This window comes from Pseudophryne corroboree, unplaced genomic scaffold, assembly GCF_028390025.1.
Source record: "Pseudophryne corroboree isolate aPseCor3 unplaced genomic scaffold, aPseCor3.hap2 scaffold_400, whole genome shotgun sequence".
Lineage (NCBI taxonomy): Eukaryota > Metazoa > Chordata > Amphibia > Anura > Myobatrachidae > Pseudophryne > Pseudophryne corroboree.
This window is the reverse complement of record NW_026970040.1, coordinates 461,618-478,484: the sequence shown is the minus strand read 5'-3', so window position 1 is coordinate 478,484 and position 16,867 is coordinate 461,618. Positions and strand designations below refer to the sequence as shown.

Genomic DNA, 16,867 nt, shown 5'->3' with positions numbered 1-16,867 from the left:
CCATATGCAAATCCGTCTGCTGCAGGCCTTCCCCCAGGAATGCTTGCACTAGTAGTTGCATTTGGTTTGTTGTTTGGGGGTGCTTCAGTATTAGGCAGCCTTCTGCCCTCCCATGTTCATCTGAAAATATGTGTTCTCCCTGCAGTTGTTGTCCCCAGATGAGAGTTCCCTTGTGCTGCCTCAGTTGAATCTCCTTTACTTGACAGAGATGTGCCTGAGCAGCGGCCCTCCCCAGCCCTATCCCAAATCATACTTATTTTGCATAGGAGATACCATGGTTATGAAGATTGTTCTCCCAGGGTGAGGTTCATTCATTGCACTCTGGGTATGCTGACCCCTGTGATTTCCCCAAATGTGGGAAACTCGACTGCATTATTTGTGGTAGTGGGGGACTGTGTTTGTGCTTTCCTCTGGTCAGCTCTGGTAAAAGTCAGATTTCTTTGTCTCAGATCTTCCTCTAGCCTTGTTCTTCTTTCGAGAGTTCCCTTGTGCTGCCTCAGTTGGATCTCCTTCACTTGACAGGGGGTACCCGAGCAGCAATCCTCCACAGCTCTAGCCCAACTCCTACTTACCTGCCAGGTGAGATACTATGATCTTCACTGTTAGGGCAATCAGGATGTGGAATTCCCTGCCAGGGAAGGTGGTAATGGCGGACTCTGTAATTGGATTTAAAAAAGGAATGGATACATTTCTGAATGAAAAAGCTATCCAAGGTTATAATACTTAAAATATCAACATGGTTAATCCGGGGGTAACATGAGTTATAGTAGCTAACTAGTCATAAAACATTATTCAGCAAGTATGTAGAATCATCACAACTTAAAACAGGTTGAACACGATGGGCAATTTGCCTCTATTCAACCTCAAAAACTATGTTACCATATGTTACTATATTACTATGTTACTGTAGTATACAGAACACCACAATGTAATGAGCAGTGATAGTGAGCACTGATGAGGATACTAGAACTGACACTGAGCAGCAAGATGCAGCACTGGACTATTAGTAATGTACTGTAGTATGCTGAGCACCACAATGCAGCACAAGACAATGAGCAGTGATACTGAGCACTGATGAGGATACTACTGAGAACTGACACTGAGCAGGAGAGACACACTACTAGTATTACTGAGCAGCAATAAGTAACCACTGATACTGAGCACTGATATTGAGATTTCCACTGAGAGAACATAGCCACGTCCTCTCCGCTCTCTCTTCAATGCACAAGTAAAAATGGCGGCAACGCGCAGCTCTTTATATGGAATCCGAATCTCGCGAGAATCCGACAGCGGGATGATGACATTTTCCCTTGTTCAGGTTTTCCGAGTCAGGCGGGAACAACCGAGCCTGCCTCGGACCAGTGTAAACCACGTGGAGTTCGTCGGGAATTCGGTTCTCGGAGAACCGAACCCGCTCCTCTATATATACTATATTACTATGTTACTGTAGTATACAGAACTCCACAATGCAATGAGCAGTGATAGTGAGCACTGATGAGGATACTAGAACTGACACTGAGCAGCAAGATGCAGCACTGGACTATTAGTAATGTACTGTAGTATGCTGAGCACCACAATGCAGCACAAGACAATGAGCAGTGATACTGAGCACTGATGAGGATACTACTGAGAACTGACACTGAGCAGGAGAGACACACTACTAGTATTACTGAGCAGCAATAAGTAACCACTGATACTGAGCACTGATATTGAGATTTCCACTGAGAGAACATAGCCACGTCCTCTCCGCTCTCTCTTCAATGCACGAGTAAAAATGGCAGCAACGCGCAGCTCTTTATATGGAATCCGAATCTCACGAGAATCTGACAGCGGGATGATGACATTTTCCCTTGTTCAGGTTTTCCGAGTCAGGCGGGAACAACCGAGCCTGCCTCGGACCAGTGTAAACCACGTGGAGTTCGTGGGGAATTCGGTTCTCGGAGAACCGAACCCGCTCCTCTCTACCTTATACCCATCAATTTTTTTTATTTTCAATCTAAGCCCCTGCAGTTTTCTGTAAGCATCTGCTTCGCTATGATGATCAACAAGTCACAAGGGCAAACACTCAGGGTTTGAGGCGTAGATCTTAGGACCAGCTGCTGCAAGCATGGCAGAGGTGTCACTATCACTGGTGACACCCAGAGAGGTGGCGAGGGAGATTGTAATGCAGTGCGCGCAGATAAACAGCGCAATGGTAAAAAGGAGGCATGGTTTCATAGGTAGGGGCGTGGCCTGGTGGCCTGAATCTACATTTTGTTGCTCCGGGTGTCCCGGGGGTTGGGGGCTGCACCCGGGGACTAGTGTGTGAGCGGTGCTGGCTCCTGCACAGTGACAGGGCATGGCCACCCAGCATGACGCCTCCCTTCTTGACCATGCTGTAATTGCAGTCGCACTGCAGTTCAGCGTGATCATAAAAAATGGTGTAGGCTCCTGCTGGTGCAGACTGTAGAGAAAAGCTGCTGTGACCACGCCCCCTGTGTCTCCTCCGTTGCAGACCCCATTTTGAAGCCTTGCCCCCGGACTAAGAGAAAAGAATGCCCTTGCGCACTATCCTGACTTCTCCTCCCGTCTGCTTAATTTGTGCCTTCCAACGCACAATGCGAACAACAGGTGGTGCTGCAGGGCCCACACCCTTTTACTTGCCTTACAGAACAGCTCTGGAGCTGTTACAGTGCCCAGCTGCTGCAAGAAATCAGCTTGAATGCATCAGGGGATGGGGCATGGCCAACATGAGCCCCACACCAAAGGAGGGTGGGGGTGTTTAATGCGAACTAGGGGTCATCCAAGCACTGCAAAAGGCCGCCATGCCCTGCATGCCCCTTTTCTCTTTTCATATGCAGATGAGGGTTCCAGTCAACTTTGGCCCACTGCTTGGATAACATCACCGTATGCAAATCCGTCTGCTGCAGACCTTCCCCCAGGAGTGCTTGTACTAGTTGTTGCATATGGGCCCTCATTCCGAGTCGTTCGCTCTGTAAATTTCATCGCATCGCAGTGAAATTCTGCTTAGTACGCATGCGCAATATTCGCACTGCGACTGCGCCAAGTAATTTTACAATGAAGAAAGTATTTTTACTCACGGCTTTTTCTTCGCTCCGGCGATCGTAATGTGATTGACAGGAAATGGGTGTTACTGGGCGGAAACAGGCCGTTTTATGGGCGTGTGGGAAAAAACGCTACAGTTTCCGGAAAAAACGCAGGAGTGGCCGGAGAAACGGGGGAGTGTCTGGGCGAACTCTGGGAGTGTTTGTGACGTCAAACCAGGAACGACAAGCACTGAACTGATCGCAGATGCCGAGTAAGTCTGAAGCTACTCTGAAACTGCTAAGTAGTTTGTAATCGCAATATTGCGAATACATCGGTCGCAATTTTAAGAAGCTAAGATTCACTCCCAGTAGGCGGCGGCTTAGCGTGTGTAACTCTGCTAAAATCGCCTTGCGAGCGATCAACTCGGAATGAGGGCCATGGTTTGATATTTGATGGTGCTTCAGTATTAGGCAGCCTTCCGCCCTCCCATGTTCATCTGAAAAGATGTGGTCTCCCTGCAGTTGTTGTCCCCAGATGAGAGTTCCCTTGTGCTGCCTCAGTTGAATCTCCTTTACTTGACAGAGATGTGCCTGAGCAGCGGCCCTCACCAGCCCTATCCCAAATCATACTTATTTTGCATAGGAGATACCATGGTCATGAAGATTGTTCTCCCAGGGTGAGGTTCATTCATTGCATTCTGGGTATGCTGACCCCTGTGATTTTCCCAAATATGGGAAACTCGACTGCATTATTTGTGGTAGTGGGGGACTGTGTTTGTGCTTTCCTCTGGTCAGCTCTGGTAAAAGTCAGATTTCTTTGTCTCAGATCTTCCTCTAGCCTTGTTCTTCTTTCGAGAGTTCCCTGGTGCTGCTTCAGTTGGATCTCCTTCACTTCACAGGGGGGAACCCGAGCAGCGACCCTCCCCAGCTCTAGCCCAACTCCTACTTACCTGCCAGGTGAGATACTATGATCATGAAGGTGCTTCTCCCAGGGCAAGGCTCAACCATTGCACTCTGGGTGTGCTGCTCCTGCGATTTCCCCAAATGTGGGAAACTTGACTGCATAATTTGTGTTTCCCCTCGTCGGCTCTCGTATAATTCAGATCTCTTTGTCTCAGGTCTCTCTCCAGCCTAGTTTGCTGTCTGTTTCCACTTCTCTTTTCTTGAGCCGCTCCCTTCTATGCCCTTGCGCACTATCCTGACTTCTCCCGTCTGCTTACTTCGTGCCTTCCAACGCACAATGCGAACTACAGGTAGTGCTGCAGGGCCCACACCCTTTTACTTGCCTTACAGAGTAGCTCTGGAGCAGTTACAGTGCCCAGCTGCTGCAAGAAATCAGCTTGAATGCTTCAGGGGCTGGGGCATAGCCAACATGAGCCCCACACCGAAGGAGGGAGGAGGTGTGTAATGCAAACTAGGGGTCATCCAAGCGCTGCAAAAGGCCGCCATGCCCTGCACGCCCCTTTTCTCTTTTCATATGCAGACGAGGGTTGAAGCCAACTTTGACCCACTGCTTGGATGACATCACCATATGCAAATCCATCTGCTGCAGGCCTTCCCCCAGGAATGCTTGCACTAGTTGTTGCATTTGGTTTGTTGTTTGGGGGTGCTTCAGTATTAGGCAGCCTTCTGCCCTCACATGTTCATCTGAATATATGTGTTCTCCCTGCAGTTGTTGTCCCCAGATGAGAGTTCCCTTGTGCTGCCTCAGTTGAATCTCCTTTACTTGACAGAGATGTGCATGAGCAGCGGCCCTCCCCAGCCCTATCCCAAATCATACTTATTTTGCATAGGCGATACCATGGTCATGAAGATTGTTCTCCCAGGGTGAGGTTCATTCATTGCATTCTGGGTATGCTGACCCCTGTGATTTCCCCAAATGTGGGAAACTCGACTGCATTATTTGTGGTAGTGGGGGACTGTGTTTGTGCTTTCCTCTGGCCAGCTCTGGAAAAAGTCAGATTTCTTTGTCTCAGATCTTCCTCTAGCCTTGTTCTTCTTTCGAGAGTTCCCTTGTGCTGCCTCAGTTGGATCTCTTTCACTTGACAGGGGTGTGCCCGAACAGCGACCCTCCCCAGCTCTAGCCCAACTCCTACTTACCTGCCAGGTGAGATACTATGATCATGAAGGTGCTTCTCCCAGGGCAAGGCTCACCCATTGCACTCTGGGTGTGCTGCCCCTGCGATTTCCCCAAATGTGGGAAACTTGACTGCATAATTTGTGTTTCCCTTGGTCGGCTCTCATATAATTCAGATCTCTTTGTCTCAGGTCTCTCTCCAGCCTAGTTTGCTGTCTGTTTCCACTTCTCTTTTCTTCAGCCGCTCCCTTCTATACCCTTGTGCACTATCCTGACTTCTCATCCCGTCTGCTTACTTTGTGCCTTCCAATGCACAATGCAAACTACAGGTAGTGCTGCAGGGCCCACACCCTTTTACTTGCCTTACAGAGCAGCTCTGGAGCTGTTACAGTGCCCAGCTGCTGCAAGAAATCAGCTTGAATGCTTCAGGGGCTGGGGCATAGCCAACATGAGCCCCACACCAAAGGAGGGTGGAGGTGTTTAATGCAAACTAGGGGTCAGCCAAGCGCCGCAAAAGGCCACCATGCCCTGCACGCCCCTTTTCTCTTTTCATATGCAGACGAGGGTTGAAGCCAACTTTGACCCACTGCTTGGATGACATCACCATATGCAAATCCATCTGCGGCAGGCCTTCCCCCAGGAATGCTTGCACTAGTTGTTGCATTTGGTTTGTTGTTTGGGGGTGCTTCAGTATTAGGCAGTCTTCTGCCCTCCCATGTTCATCTGAAAATATATGTTCTCCCTGCAGTTGTTGTCCCAAGATGAGAGTTCCCTTGTGCTGCCTCAGTTGAATCTCCTTTACTTGACAGAGATGTGCCTGAGCAGCGGCCCTCCCCAGCCCTATTCCAAATCATACTTATTTTGCATAGGAGATACCATGGTCATGAAGATTTTTCTCCCAGGGTGAGGTTCATTCATTGCATTTTGGGTATGCTGACCCCTGTGATTTCCCCAACTGTGGGAAACTCAACTGCATTATTTGTGGTAGTGGGGGACTGTGTTTGTGCTTTCCTCTGGTCAGCTCTGGTAAAAGTCAGATTTCTTTGTCTCAGATTTTCCTCTAGCCTTGTTCTTCTTTCGAGAGTTCCCTTGTGCTGCCTTAGTTGGATCTCCTTCACTTTACAGGGGGGTACCCGAGCAGCGACCCTCCCCAGCTCTAGCCCAACTCCTACTTACCTGCCAGGTGAGATACTATGATCATGAAGGTGCTTCTCCCAGGGCAAGGCTCACCCATTGCACTCTGGGTGTGCTGCTCCTGCGATTTCCCCAAATGTGGGAAACTTGACTGTATAATTTGTGTTTCCCCTGGTCGGCTCTCGTATAATTCAGATCTCTTTGTCTCAGGTCTCTCTCCAGCCTAGTTTGCTGTCTGTTTCCACTTCTCTTTTCTTGAGCCGCTCCCTTCTATGCCCTTGCGCACTATCCTGACTTCTCCTCCTGTCTGCTTACTTTGTGCCTTCCAACGCACAATGCGAACTACAGGTAGTGCTGCAGGGCCCACACCCTTTTACTTGCCTTACAGAGCAGCTCTGGAGCTGTTACAGTGCCCAGCTGCTGCAAGAAATCAGCTTGAATGCTTCAGGGGCTGGGGCATAGCCAACATGAGCCCCACACCAAAGGAGGGTGGAGGTGTTTAATGCAAACTAGGGGTCAGCCAAGCGCCGCAAAAGGCCACCATGCCCTGCACGCCCCTTTTCTCTTTTCATATGCAGACGAGGGTTGAAGCCAACTTTGACCCACTGCTTGGATGACATCACCATATGCAAATCCATCTGCGGCAGGCCTTCCCCCAGGAATGCTTGCACTAGTTGTTGCATTTGGTTTGTTGTTTGGGGGTGCTTCAGTATTAGGCAGTCTTCTGCCCTCGCATGTTCATCTGAAAATATATGTTCTCCCTGCAGTTGTTGTCCCAAGATGAGAGTTCCCTTGTGCTGCCTCAGTTGAATCTCCTTTACTTGACAGAGATGTGCATGAGCAGCGGCCCTCCCCAGCCCTATTCCAAATCATACTTATTTTGCATAGGAGATACCATGGTCATGAAGATTTTTCTCCCAGGGTGAGGTTCATTCATTGCATTTTGGGTATGCTGACCCCTGTGATTTCCCCAAATGTGGGAAACTTGACTGCATTATTTGTGGTAGTGGGAGACTGTGTTTGTGCTTTCCTCTGGTCAGCTCTAGTAAAAGTCAGATTTCTTTGTCTCAGATCTTCCTCTAGCCTTGTTCTTCTTTCGAGAGTTCCCTGGTGCTGCCTCAGTTGGATCTCCTTCACTTCACAGGGGGGAACCCGAGCAGCGACCCTCCCCAGCTCTAGCCCAACTCCTACTTACCTGCCAGGTGAGATACTATGATCATGAAGGTGCTTCTCCCAGGGCAAGGCTCAACCATTGCACTCTGGGTGTGCTGCTCCTGCGATTTCCCCAAATGTGGGAAACTTGACTGCATAATTTGTGTTTCCCCTCGTCGGCTCTCGTATAATTCAGATCTCTTTGTCTCAGGTCTCTCTCCAGCCTAGTTTGCTGTCTGTTTCCACTTCTCTTTTCTTGAGCCGCTCCCTTCTATGCCCTTGCGCACTATCCTGACTTCTCCCGTCTGCTTACTTCGTGCCTTCCAACGCACAATGCGAACTACAGGTAGTGCTGCAGGGCCCACACCCTTTTACTTGCCTTACAGAGTAGCTCTGGAGCAGTTACAGTGCCCAGCTGCTGCAAGAAATCAGCTTGAATGCTTCAGGGGCTGGGGCATAGCCAACATGAGCCCCACACCGAAGGAGGGTGGAGGTGTGTAATGCGAACTAGGGGTCATCCAAGCGCTGCAAAAGGCCGCCATGCCCTGCACGCCCCTTTTCTCTTTTCATATGCAGACGAGGGTTGAAGCCAACTTTGACCCACTGCTTGGATGACATCACCATATGCAAATCCATCTGCTGCAGGCCTTCCCCCAGGAATGCTTGCACTAGTTGTTGCATTTGGTTTGTTGTTTGGGGGTGCTTCAGTATTAGGCAGCCTTCTGCCCTCACATGTTCATCTGAAAATATGTGTTCTCCCTGCAGTTGTTGTCCCCAGATGAGAGTTCCCTTGTGCTGCCTCAGTTGAATCTCCTTTACTTGACAGAGATGTGCCTGAGCAGCGGCCCTCCCCAGCCCTATCCCAAATTATACTTATTTTGCATAGGCGATACCATGGTCATGAAGATTGTTCTCCCAAGGTGAGGTTCATTCATTGCATTCTGAGTATGCTGACCCCTGTGATTTCCCCAAATGTGGGAAACTCGACTGCATTATTTGTGGTAGTGGGGGACTGTGTTTGTGCTTTCCTCTGGTCAGCTCTGGAAAAAGTCAGATTTCTTTGTCTCAGATCTTCCTCTAGCCTTGTTCTTCTTTCGAGAGTTCCCTTGTGCTGCCTCAGTTGGATCTCTTTCACTTGACAGGGGGGTGCCCGAACAGCGACCCTCCCCAGCTCTAGCCCAACTCCTACTTACCTGCCAGGTGAGATACTATGATCATGAAGGTGCTTCTCCCAGGGCAAGGCTCACCCATTGCACTCTGGGTGTGCTGCCCCTGCGATTTCCCCAAATGTGGGAAACTTGACTGCATAATTTGTGTTTCCCCTGGTCGGCTCTCGTATAATTCAGATCTCTTTGTCTCAGGTCTCTCTCCAGCCTAGTTTGCTGTCTGTTTCCACTTCTCTTTTCTTCAGCCGCTCCCTTCTATACCCTTGTGCACTATCCTGACTTCTCCTCCCGTCTGCTTACTTTGTGCCTTCCAATGCACAATGCAAACTACAGGTAGTGCTGCAGGGCCCACACCCTTTTACTTGCCTTACAGAGCAGCTCTGGAGCTGTTACAGTGCCCAGCTGCTGCAAGAAATCAGCTTGAATGCTTCAGGGGATGGGGCATGGCCAACATGAGCCCCACACCAAAGGAGGGTGGAGGTGTTTAATGCGAACTAGGGGTCATCCAAGCACCGCAAAAGGCCGCCATGCCCTGCACGCCCCTTTTCTCTTTTTTTATATGCAGACGAGGGTTGAAGCCAACTTTGACCCACTGCTTGGATGACATCACCATATGCAAATCCATCTGCGGCAGGCCTTCCCCCAGGAATGCTTGCACTAGTTGTTGCATTTGGTTTGTTGTTTGGGGGTGCTTCAGTATTAGGCAGTCTTCTGCCCTCGCATGTTCATCTGAAAATATATGTTCTCCCTGCAGTTGTTGTCCCAAGATGAGAGTTCCCTTGTGCTGCCTCAGTTGAATCTCCTTTACTTGACAGAGATGTGCATGAGCAGCGGCCCTCCCCAGCCCTATTCCAAATCATACTTATTTTGCATAGGAGATACCATGGTCATGAAGATTTTTCTCCCAGGGTGAGGTTCATTCATTGCATTTTGGGTATGCTGACCCCTGTGATTTCCCCAAATGTGGGAAACTTGACTGCATTATTTGTGGTAGTGGGAGACTGTGTTTGTGCTTTCCTCTGGTCAGCTCTGGTAAAAGTCAGATTTCTTTGTCTCAGATCTTCCTCTAGCCTTGTTCTTCTTTCGAGAGTTCCCTGGTGCTGCCTCAGTTGGATCTCCTTCACTTCACAGGGGGGAACCCGAGCAGCGACCCTCCCCAGCTCTAGCCCAACTCCTACTTACCTGCCAGGTGAGATACTATGATCATGAAGGTGCTTCTCCCAGGGCAAGGCTCAACCATTGCACTCTGGGTGTGCTGCTCCTGCGATTTCCCCAAATGTGGGAAACTTGACTGCATAATTTGTGTTTCCCCTCGTCGGCTCTCGTATAATTCAGATCTCTTTGTCTCAGGTCTCTCTCCAGCCTAGTTTGCTGTCTGTTTCCACTTCTCTTTTCTTGAGCCGCTCCCTTCTATGCCCTTGCGCACTATCCTGACTTCTCCCGTCTGCTTACTTCGTGCCTTCCAACGCACAATGCGAACTACAGGTAGTGCTGCAGGGCCCACACCCTTTTACTTGCCTTACAGAGTAGCTCTGGAGCAGTTACAGTGCCCAGCTGCTGCAAGAAATCAGCTTGAATGCTTCAGGGGCTGGGGCATAGCCAACATGAGCCCCACACCGAAGGAGGGTGGAGGTGTGTAATGCGAACTAGGGGTCATCCAAGCGCTGCAAAAGGCCGCCATGCCCTGCACGCCCCTTTTCTCTTTTCATATGCAGACGAGGGTTGAAGCCAACTTTGACCCACTGCTTGGATGACATCACCATATGCAAATCCATCTGCTGCAGGCCTTCCCCCAGGAATGCTTGCACTAGTTGTTGCATTTGGTTTGTTGTTTGGGGGTGCTTCAGTATTAGGCAGCCTTCTGCCCTCCCATGTTCATCTGAAAATATGTGTTCTCCCTGCAGTTGTTGTCCCCAGATGAGAGTTCCCTTGTGCTGCCTCAGTTAAATCTCCTTTACTTGACAGAGATGTGCATGAGCAGCGGCCCTCCCCAGCCCTATTCCAAATCATACTTATTTTGCATAGGAGATACCATGGTCATGAAGATTTTTCTCCCAGGGTGAGGTTCATTCATTGCATTTTGGGTATGCTGACCCCTGTGATTTCCCCAAATGTGGGAAACTCAACTGCATTATTTGTGGTAGTGGGGGACTGTGTTTGTGCTTTCCTCTGGTCAGCTCTGGTAAAAGTCAGATTTCTTTGTCTCAGATTTTCCTCTAGCCTTGTTCTTCTTTCGAGAGTTCCCTTGTGCTGCCTTAGTTGGATCTCCTTCACTTTACAGGGGGGTACCCGAGCAGCGACCCTCCCCAGCTCTAGCCCAACTCCTACTTACCTGCCAGGTGAGATACTATGATCATGAAGGTGCTTCTCCCAGGGCAAGGCTCACCCATTGCACTCTGGGTGTGCTGCTCCTGCGATTTCCCCAAATGTGGGAAACTTGACTGTATAATTTGTGTTTCCCCTGGTCGGCTCTCGTATAATTCAGATCTCTTTGTCTCAGGTCTCTCTCCAGCCTAGTTTGCTGTCTGTTTCCACTTCTCTTTTCTTGAGCCGCTCCCTTCTATGCCCTTGCGCACTATCCTGACTTCTCCTCCTGTCTGCTTACTTTGTGCCATCCAACGCACAATGCGAACTACAGGTAGTGCTGCAGGGCCCACACCCTTTTACTTGCCTTACAGAGCAGCTCTGGAGCTGTTACAGTGCCCAGCTGCTGCAAGAAATCAGCTTGAATGCTTCAGGGGCTGGGGCATAGCCAACATGAGCCCCACACCAAAGGAGGGTGGAGGTGTTTAATGCAAACTAGGGGTCAGCCAAGCGCCGCAAAAGGCCACCATGCCCTGCACGCCCCTTTTCTCTTTTCATATGCAGACGAGGGTTGAAGCCAACTTTGACCCACTGCTTGGATGCAGAGGCGTCACCAGGTGTGGTGACACCCGGTGCGCACCCCTGATGTACTGCCGCGATCGCGGCAAAAAGGGGGGCGTGGCCTTACAGCTAGGGGGCGTGGCTTCGCGGGGATACCGGGATCGTCACTCTGGGGCCGTGCCCAGCATCTCCGGAGATGCTGGGCTTCCCCCAGAGACGGTCTCAGTGTGCTGTCGACTCCTCTGCTATGACAGGAGCCGGGTGCTGTAACGGAATTTCACACTGCAGCACCTGGCTCCTGTCACTGCGGAGGAGCTGACATTTGGTGTCACCCCCTCCAGGTGTCACACCCGGGTGCGGGCCGCACCCCCCGCACCCGCCTTGTGACGCCACTGCTTGGATGACATCACCATATGCAAATCCATCTGCGGCAGGCCTTCCCCCAGGAATGCTTGCACTAGTTGTTGCATTTGGTTTGTTGTTTGGGGGTGCTTCAGTATTAGGCAGTCTTCTGCCCTCCCATGTTCATCTGAAAATATATGTTCTCCCTGCAGTTGTTGTCCCAAGATGAGAGTTCCCTTGTGCTGCCTCAGTTGAATCTCCTTTACTTGACAGAGATGTGCATGAGCAGCGGCCCTCCCCAGCCCTATTCCAAATCATACTTATTTTGCATAGGAGATACCATGGTCATGAAGATTTTTCTCCCAGGGTGAGGTTCATTCATTGCATTTTGGGTATGCTGACCCCTGTGATTTCCCCAAATGTGGGAAACTTGACTGCATTATTTGTGGTAGTGGGAGACTGTGTTTGTGCTTTCCTCTGGTCAGCTCTGGAAAAAGTCAGATTTCTTTGTCTCAGATCTTCCTCTAGCCTTGTTCTTCTTTCGAGAGTTCCCTGGTGCTGCCTCAGTTGGATCTCCTTCACTTCACAGGGGGGAACCCGAGCAGCGACCCTCCCCAGCTCTAGCCCAACTCCTACTTACCTGCCAGGTGAGATACTATGATCATGAAGGTGCTTCTCCCAGGGCAAGGCTCAACCATTGCACTCTGGGTGTGCTGCTCCTGCGATTTCCCGAAATGTGGGAAACTTGACTGCATAATTTGTGTTTCCCCTCGTCGGCTCTCGTATAATTCAGATCTCTTTGTCTCAGGTCTCTCTCCAGCCTAGTTTGCTGTCTGTTTCCACTTCTCTTTTCTTGAGCCGCTCCCTTCTATGCCCTTGCGCACTATCCTGACTTCTCCCGTCTGCTTACTTCGTGCCTTCCAACGCACAATGCGAACTACAGGTAGTGCTGCAGGGCCCACACCCTTTTACTTGCCTTACAGAGTAGCTCTGGAGCAGTTACAGTGCCCAGCTGCTGCAAGAAATCAGCTTGAATGCTTCAGGGGCTGGGGCATAGCCAACATGAGCCCCACACCGAAGGAGGGTGGAGGTGTGTAATGCGAACTAGGGGTGATCCAAGCGCTGCAAAAGGCCGCCATGCCCTGCACGCCCCTTTTCTCTTTTCATATGCAGACGAGGGTTGAAGCCAACTTTGACCCACTGCTTGGATGACATCACCATATGCAAATCCATCTGCTGCAGGCCTTCCCCCAGGAATGCTTGCACTAGTTGTTGCATTTGGTTTGTTGTTTGGGGGTGCTTCAGTATTAGGCAGCCTTCTGCCCTCACATGTTCATCTGAAAATATGTGTTCTCCCTGCAGTTGTTGTCCCCAGATGAGAGTTCCCTTGTGCTGCCTCAGTTGAATCTCCTTTACTTGACAGAGATGTGCCTGAGCAGCGGCCCTCCCCAGCCCTATCCCAAATTATACTTATTTTGCATAGGCGATACCATGGTCATGAAGATTGTTCTCCCAAGGTGAGGTTCATTCATTGCATTCTGGGTATGCTGACCCCTGTGATTTCCCCAAATGTGGGAAACTCGACTGCATTATTTGTGGTAGTGGGGGACTGTGTTTGTGCTTTCCTCTGGTCAGCTCTGGAAAAAGTCAGATTTCTTTGTCTCAGATCTTCCTCTAGCCTTGTTCTTCTTTCGAGAGTTCCCTTGTGCTGCCTCAGTTGGATCTCTTTCACTTGACAGGGGGGTGCCCGAACAGCGACCCTCCCCAGCTCTAGCCCAACTCCTACTTACCTGCCAGGTGAGATACTATGATCATGAAGGTGCTTCTCCCAGGGCAAGGCTCACCCATTGCACTCTGGGTGTGCTGCCCCTGCGATTTCCCCAAATGTGGGAAACTTGACTGCATAATTTGTGTTTCCCCTGGTCGGCTCTCGTATAATTCAGATCTCTTTGTCTCAGGTCTCTCTCCAGCCTAGTTTGCTGTCTGTTTCCACTTCTCTTTTCTTCAGCCGCTCCCTTCTATACCCTTGTGCACTATCCTGACTTCTCCTCCCGTCTGCTTACTTTGTGCCTTCCAATGCACAATGCAAACTACAGGTAGTGCTGCAGGGCCCACACCCTTTTACTTGCCTTACAGAGCAGCTCTGGAGCTGTTACAGTGCCCAGCTGCTGCAAGAAATCAGCTTGAATGCTTCAGGGGATGGGGCATGGCCAACATGAGCCCCACACCAAAGGAGGGTGGAGGTGTTTAATGCGAACTAGGGGTCATCCAAGCACCGCAAAAGGCCGCCATGCCCTGCACGCCCCTTTTCTCTTTTCATATGCAGATGAGGGTTGAAGCCAACTTTGACCCACTGCTTGGATGACATCACCGTATGCAAATCCGTCTTCTGCAGAACTTCCCCCAGGAATGCTTGCACTAGTTGTTGCATTTGGTTTGTTGTTTGGGGGTGCTTCAGTATTAGGCAGCCTTCTGCCCTCCCATGTTCATCTGAAAATATGTGTTCTCCCTGCAGTTGTTGTCCCCAGATGAGAGTTCCCTTGTGCTGCCTCAGTTAAATCTCCTTTACTTGACAGAGATGTGCATGAGCAGCGGCCCTCCCCAGCCCTATTCCAAATCATACTTATTTTGCATAGGAGATACCATGGTCATGAAGATTTTTCTCCCAGGGTGAGGTTCATTCATTGCATTTTGGGTATGCTGACCCCTGTGATTTCCCCAAATGTGGGAAACTCAACTGCATTATTTGTGGTAGTGGGGGACTGTGTTTGTGCTTTCCTCTGGTCAGCTCTGGTAAGAGTCAGATTTCTTTGTCTCAGATTTTCCTCTAGCCTTGTTCTTCTTTCGAGAGTTCCCTTGTGCTGCCTTAGTTGGATCTCCTTCACTTTACAGGGGGGTACCCGAGCAGCGACCCTCCCCTGCTCTAGCCCAACTCCTACTTACCTGCCAGGTGAGATACTATGATCATGAAGGTGCTTCTCCCAGGGCAAGGCTCACCAATTGCACTCTGGGTGTGCTGCTCCTGCGATTTCCCCAAATGTGGGAAACTTGACTGTATAATGTGTGTTTCCCCTGGTCGGCTCTCGTATAATTCAGATCTCTTTGTCTCAGGTCTCTCTCCAGCCTAGTTTGCTGTCTGTTTCCACTTCTCTTTTCTTGAGCCGCTCCCTTCTATGCCCTTGCGCACTATCCTGACTTCTCCCGTCTGCTTACTTCGTGCCTTCCAACGCACAATGCGAACTACAGGTAGTGCTGCAGGGCCCACACCCTTTTACTTGCCTTACAGAGTAGCTCTGGAGCAGTTACAGTGCCCAGCTGCTGCAAGAAATCAGCTTGAATGCTTCAGGGGCTGGGGCATAGCCAACATGAGCCCCACACCGAAGGAGGGTGGAGGTGTGTAATGCGAACTAGGGGTCATCCAAGCGCTGCAAAAGGCCGCCATGCCCTGCACGCCCCTTTTCTCTTTTCATATGCAGACGAGGGTTGAAGCCAACTTTGACCTACTGCTTGGATGACATCACCATATGCAAATCCATCTGCTGCAGGCCTTCCCCCAGGAATGCTTGCACTAGTTGTTGCATTTGGTTTGTTGTTTGGGGGTGCTTCAGTATTAGGCAGCCTTCTGCCCTCACATGTTCATCTGAAAATATGTGTTCTCCCTGCAGTTGTTGTCCCCAGATGAGAGTTCCCTTGTGCTGCCTCAGTTGAATCTCCTTTACTTGACAGAGATGTGCCTGAGCAGCGGCCCTCCCCAGCCCTATCCCAAATTATACTTATTTTGCATAGGCGATACCATGGTCATGAAGATTGTTCTCCCAAGGTGAGGTTCATTCATTGCATTCTGGGTATGCTGACCCCTGTGATTTCCCCAAATGTGGGAAACTCGACTGCATTATTTGTGGTAGTGGGGGACTGTGTTTGTGCTTTCCTCTGGTCAGCTCTGGAAAAAGTCAGATTTCTTTGTCTCAGATCTTCCTCTAGCCTTGTTCTTCTTTCGAGAGTTCCCTGGTGCTGCCTCAGTTGGATCTCTTTCACTTGACAGGGGGGTGCCCGAACAGCGACCCTCCCCAGCTCTAGCCCAACTCCTACTTACCTGCCAGGTGAGATACTATGATCATGAAGGTGCTTCTCCCAGGGCAAGGCTCACCCATTGCACTCTGGGTGTGCTGCTCCTGCGATTTCCCCAAATGTGGGAAACTTGACTGTATAATTTGTGTTTCCCCTGGTCGGCTCTCGTATAATTCAGATCTCTTTGTCTCAGGTCTCTCTCCAGCCTAGTTTGCTGTCTGTTTCCACTTCTCTTTTCTTGAGCCGCTCCCTTCTATGCCCTTGCGCACTATCCTGACTTCTCCTCCTGTCTGCTTACTTTGTGCCTTCCAACGCACAATGCGAACTACAGGTAGTGCTGCAGGGCCCACACCCTTTTACTTGCCTTACAGAGCAGCTCTGGAGCTGTTACAGTGCCCAGCTGCTGCAAGAAATCAGCTTGAATGCTTCAGGGGCTGGGGCATAGCCAACATGAGCCCCACACCAAAGGAGGGTGGAGGTGTTTAATGCAAACTAGGGGTCAGACAAGCGCCGCAAAAGGCCACCATGCCCTGCACGCCCCTTTTCTCTTTTCATATGCAGACGAGGGTTGAAGCCAACTTTGACCCACTGCTTGGATGACATCACCATATGCAAATCCATCTGCGGCAGGCCTTCCCCCAGGAATGCTTGCACTAGTTGTTGCATTTGGTTTGTTGTTTGGGGGTGCTTCAGTATTAGGCAGTCTTCTGCCCTCCCATGTTCATCTGAAAATATATGTTCTCCCTGCAGTTGTTGTCCCCAGATGAGAGTTCCCTTGTGCTGCCTCAGTTGAATCTCCTTTACTTGACAGAGATGTGCATGAGCAGCGGCCCTCCCCAGCCCTATTCCAAATCATACTTATTTTGCATAGGAGATACCATGGTCATGAAGATTTTTCTCCCAGGGTGAGGTTCATTCATTGCATTTTGGGTATGCTGACCCCTGTGATTTCCCCAAATGTGGGAAACTTGACTGCATTATTTGTGGTAGTGGGAGACTGTGTTTGTGCTTTCCTCTGGTCAGCTCTGGTAAAAGTC

General features: G+C 50.1%; 19 non-coding genes and 5 pseudogenes across 19 annotated transcripts; all 24 read left to right on the top strand.

Moving 5' to 3' along the window:
- The first annotated feature begins 249 nt into the window (after window positions 1–249).
- Window positions 250–413, top strand: LOC135023820 (U1 spliceosomal RNA). The gene has a single exon (XR_010220716.1). It is a non-coding gene; the product is annotated as a U1 spliceosomal RNA (small nuclear RNA).
- Window positions 414–3,652: 3,239 nt separating this feature from the next.
- LOC135023494 (U1 spliceosomal RNA) lies at window positions 3,653–3,816 on the top strand. Its single transcript, XR_010220439.1, has one exon. It is a non-coding gene; the product is annotated as a U1 spliceosomal RNA (small nuclear RNA).
- A 152-nt stretch (window positions 3,817–3,968) lies between these two features.
- LOC135023759 (U1 spliceosomal RNA) lies at window positions 3,969–4,104 on the top strand (annotated as a pseudogene).
- A 698-nt stretch (window positions 4,105–4,802) lies between these two features.
- On the top strand, window positions 4,803–4,966 carry LOC135023519 (U1 spliceosomal RNA). Its single transcript, XR_010220463.1, has one exon. It is a non-coding gene; the product is annotated as a U1 spliceosomal RNA (small nuclear RNA).
- A 152-nt stretch (window positions 4,967–5,118) lies between these two features.
- LOC135023679 (U1 spliceosomal RNA) lies at window positions 5,119–5,254 on the top strand (annotated as a pseudogene).
- Window positions 5,255–5,955: 701 nt separating this feature from the next.
- On the top strand, window positions 5,956–6,119 carry LOC135023507 (U1 spliceosomal RNA). Its single transcript, XR_010220451.1, has one exon. It is a non-coding gene; the product is annotated as a U1 spliceosomal RNA (small nuclear RNA).
- A 152-nt stretch (window positions 6,120–6,271) lies between these two features.
- Window positions 6,272–6,434, top strand: LOC135023661 (U1 spliceosomal RNA). Its single transcript, XR_010220601.1, has one exon. It is a non-coding gene; the product is annotated as a U1 spliceosomal RNA (small nuclear RNA).
- A 674-nt stretch (window positions 6,435–7,108) lies between these two features.
- On the top strand, window positions 7,109–7,272 carry LOC135023577 (U1 spliceosomal RNA). Its single transcript, XR_010220518.1, has one exon. It is a non-coding gene; the product is annotated as a U1 spliceosomal RNA (small nuclear RNA).
- Window positions 7,273–7,424: 152 nt separating this feature from the next.
- On the top strand, window positions 7,425–7,560 carry LOC135023758 (U1 spliceosomal RNA; annotated as a pseudogene).
- A 698-nt stretch (window positions 7,561–8,258) lies between these two features.
- LOC135023541 (U1 spliceosomal RNA) lies at window positions 8,259–8,422 on the top strand. Its single transcript, XR_010220484.1, has one exon. It is a non-coding gene; the product is annotated as a U1 spliceosomal RNA (small nuclear RNA).
- A 152-nt stretch (window positions 8,423–8,574) lies between these two features.
- On the top strand, window positions 8,575–8,737 carry LOC135023646 (U1 spliceosomal RNA). The gene has a single exon (XR_010220586.1). It is a non-coding gene; the product is annotated as a U1 spliceosomal RNA (small nuclear RNA).
- A 676-nt stretch (window positions 8,738–9,413) lies between these two features.
- Window positions 9,414–9,577, top strand: LOC135023576 (U1 spliceosomal RNA). Its single transcript, XR_010220517.1, has one exon. It is a non-coding gene; the product is annotated as a U1 spliceosomal RNA (small nuclear RNA).
- Window positions 9,578–9,729: 152 nt separating this feature from the next.
- Window positions 9,730–9,865, top strand: LOC135023757 (U1 spliceosomal RNA; annotated as a pseudogene).
- A 698-nt stretch (window positions 9,866–10,563) lies between these two features.
- Window positions 10,564–10,727, top strand: LOC135023809 (U1 spliceosomal RNA). Its single transcript, XR_010220707.1, has one exon. It is a non-coding gene; the product is annotated as a U1 spliceosomal RNA (small nuclear RNA).
- Window positions 10,728–10,879: 152 nt separating this feature from the next.
- LOC135023660 (U1 spliceosomal RNA) lies at window positions 10,880–11,042 on the top strand. The gene has a single exon (XR_010220600.1). It is a non-coding gene; the product is annotated as a U1 spliceosomal RNA (small nuclear RNA).
- A 1,036-nt stretch (window positions 11,043–12,078) lies between these two features.
- On the top strand, window positions 12,079–12,242 carry LOC135023575 (U1 spliceosomal RNA). The gene has a single exon (XR_010220516.1). It is a non-coding gene; the product is annotated as a U1 spliceosomal RNA (small nuclear RNA).
- A 152-nt stretch (window positions 12,243–12,394) lies between these two features.
- LOC135023786 (U1 spliceosomal RNA) lies at window positions 12,395–12,530 on the top strand (annotated as a pseudogene).
- A 698-nt stretch (window positions 12,531–13,228) lies between these two features.
- On the top strand, window positions 13,229–13,392 carry LOC135023560 (U1 spliceosomal RNA). Its single transcript, XR_010220502.1, has one exon. It is a non-coding gene; the product is annotated as a U1 spliceosomal RNA (small nuclear RNA).
- Window positions 13,393–13,544: 152 nt separating this feature from the next.
- LOC135023645 (U1 spliceosomal RNA) lies at window positions 13,545–13,707 on the top strand. Its single transcript, XR_010220585.1, has one exon. It is a non-coding gene; the product is annotated as a U1 spliceosomal RNA (small nuclear RNA).
- Window positions 13,708–14,381: 674 nt separating this feature from the next.
- LOC135023797 (U1 spliceosomal RNA) lies at window positions 14,382–14,545 on the top strand. Its single transcript, XR_010220699.1, has one exon. It is a non-coding gene; the product is annotated as a U1 spliceosomal RNA (small nuclear RNA).
- Window positions 14,546–14,697: 152 nt separating this feature from the next.
- LOC135023802 (U1 spliceosomal RNA) lies at window positions 14,698–14,860 on the top strand. Its single transcript, XR_010220704.1, has one exon. It is a non-coding gene; the product is annotated as a U1 spliceosomal RNA (small nuclear RNA).
- Window positions 14,861–15,531: 671 nt separating this feature from the next.
- LOC135023559 (U1 spliceosomal RNA) lies at window positions 15,532–15,695 on the top strand. The gene has a single exon (XR_010220501.1). It is a non-coding gene; the product is annotated as a U1 spliceosomal RNA (small nuclear RNA).
- A 152-nt stretch (window positions 15,696–15,847) lies between these two features.
- Window positions 15,848–16,010, top strand: LOC135023659 (U1 spliceosomal RNA). The gene has a single exon (XR_010220599.1). It is a non-coding gene; the product is annotated as a U1 spliceosomal RNA (small nuclear RNA).
- A 674-nt stretch (window positions 16,011–16,684) lies between these two features.
- Window positions 16,685–16,848, top strand: LOC135023574 (U1 spliceosomal RNA). Its single transcript, XR_010220515.1, has one exon. It is a non-coding gene; the product is annotated as a U1 spliceosomal RNA (small nuclear RNA).
- The last annotated feature ends 19 nt before the right edge of the window (window positions 16,849–16,867 follow it).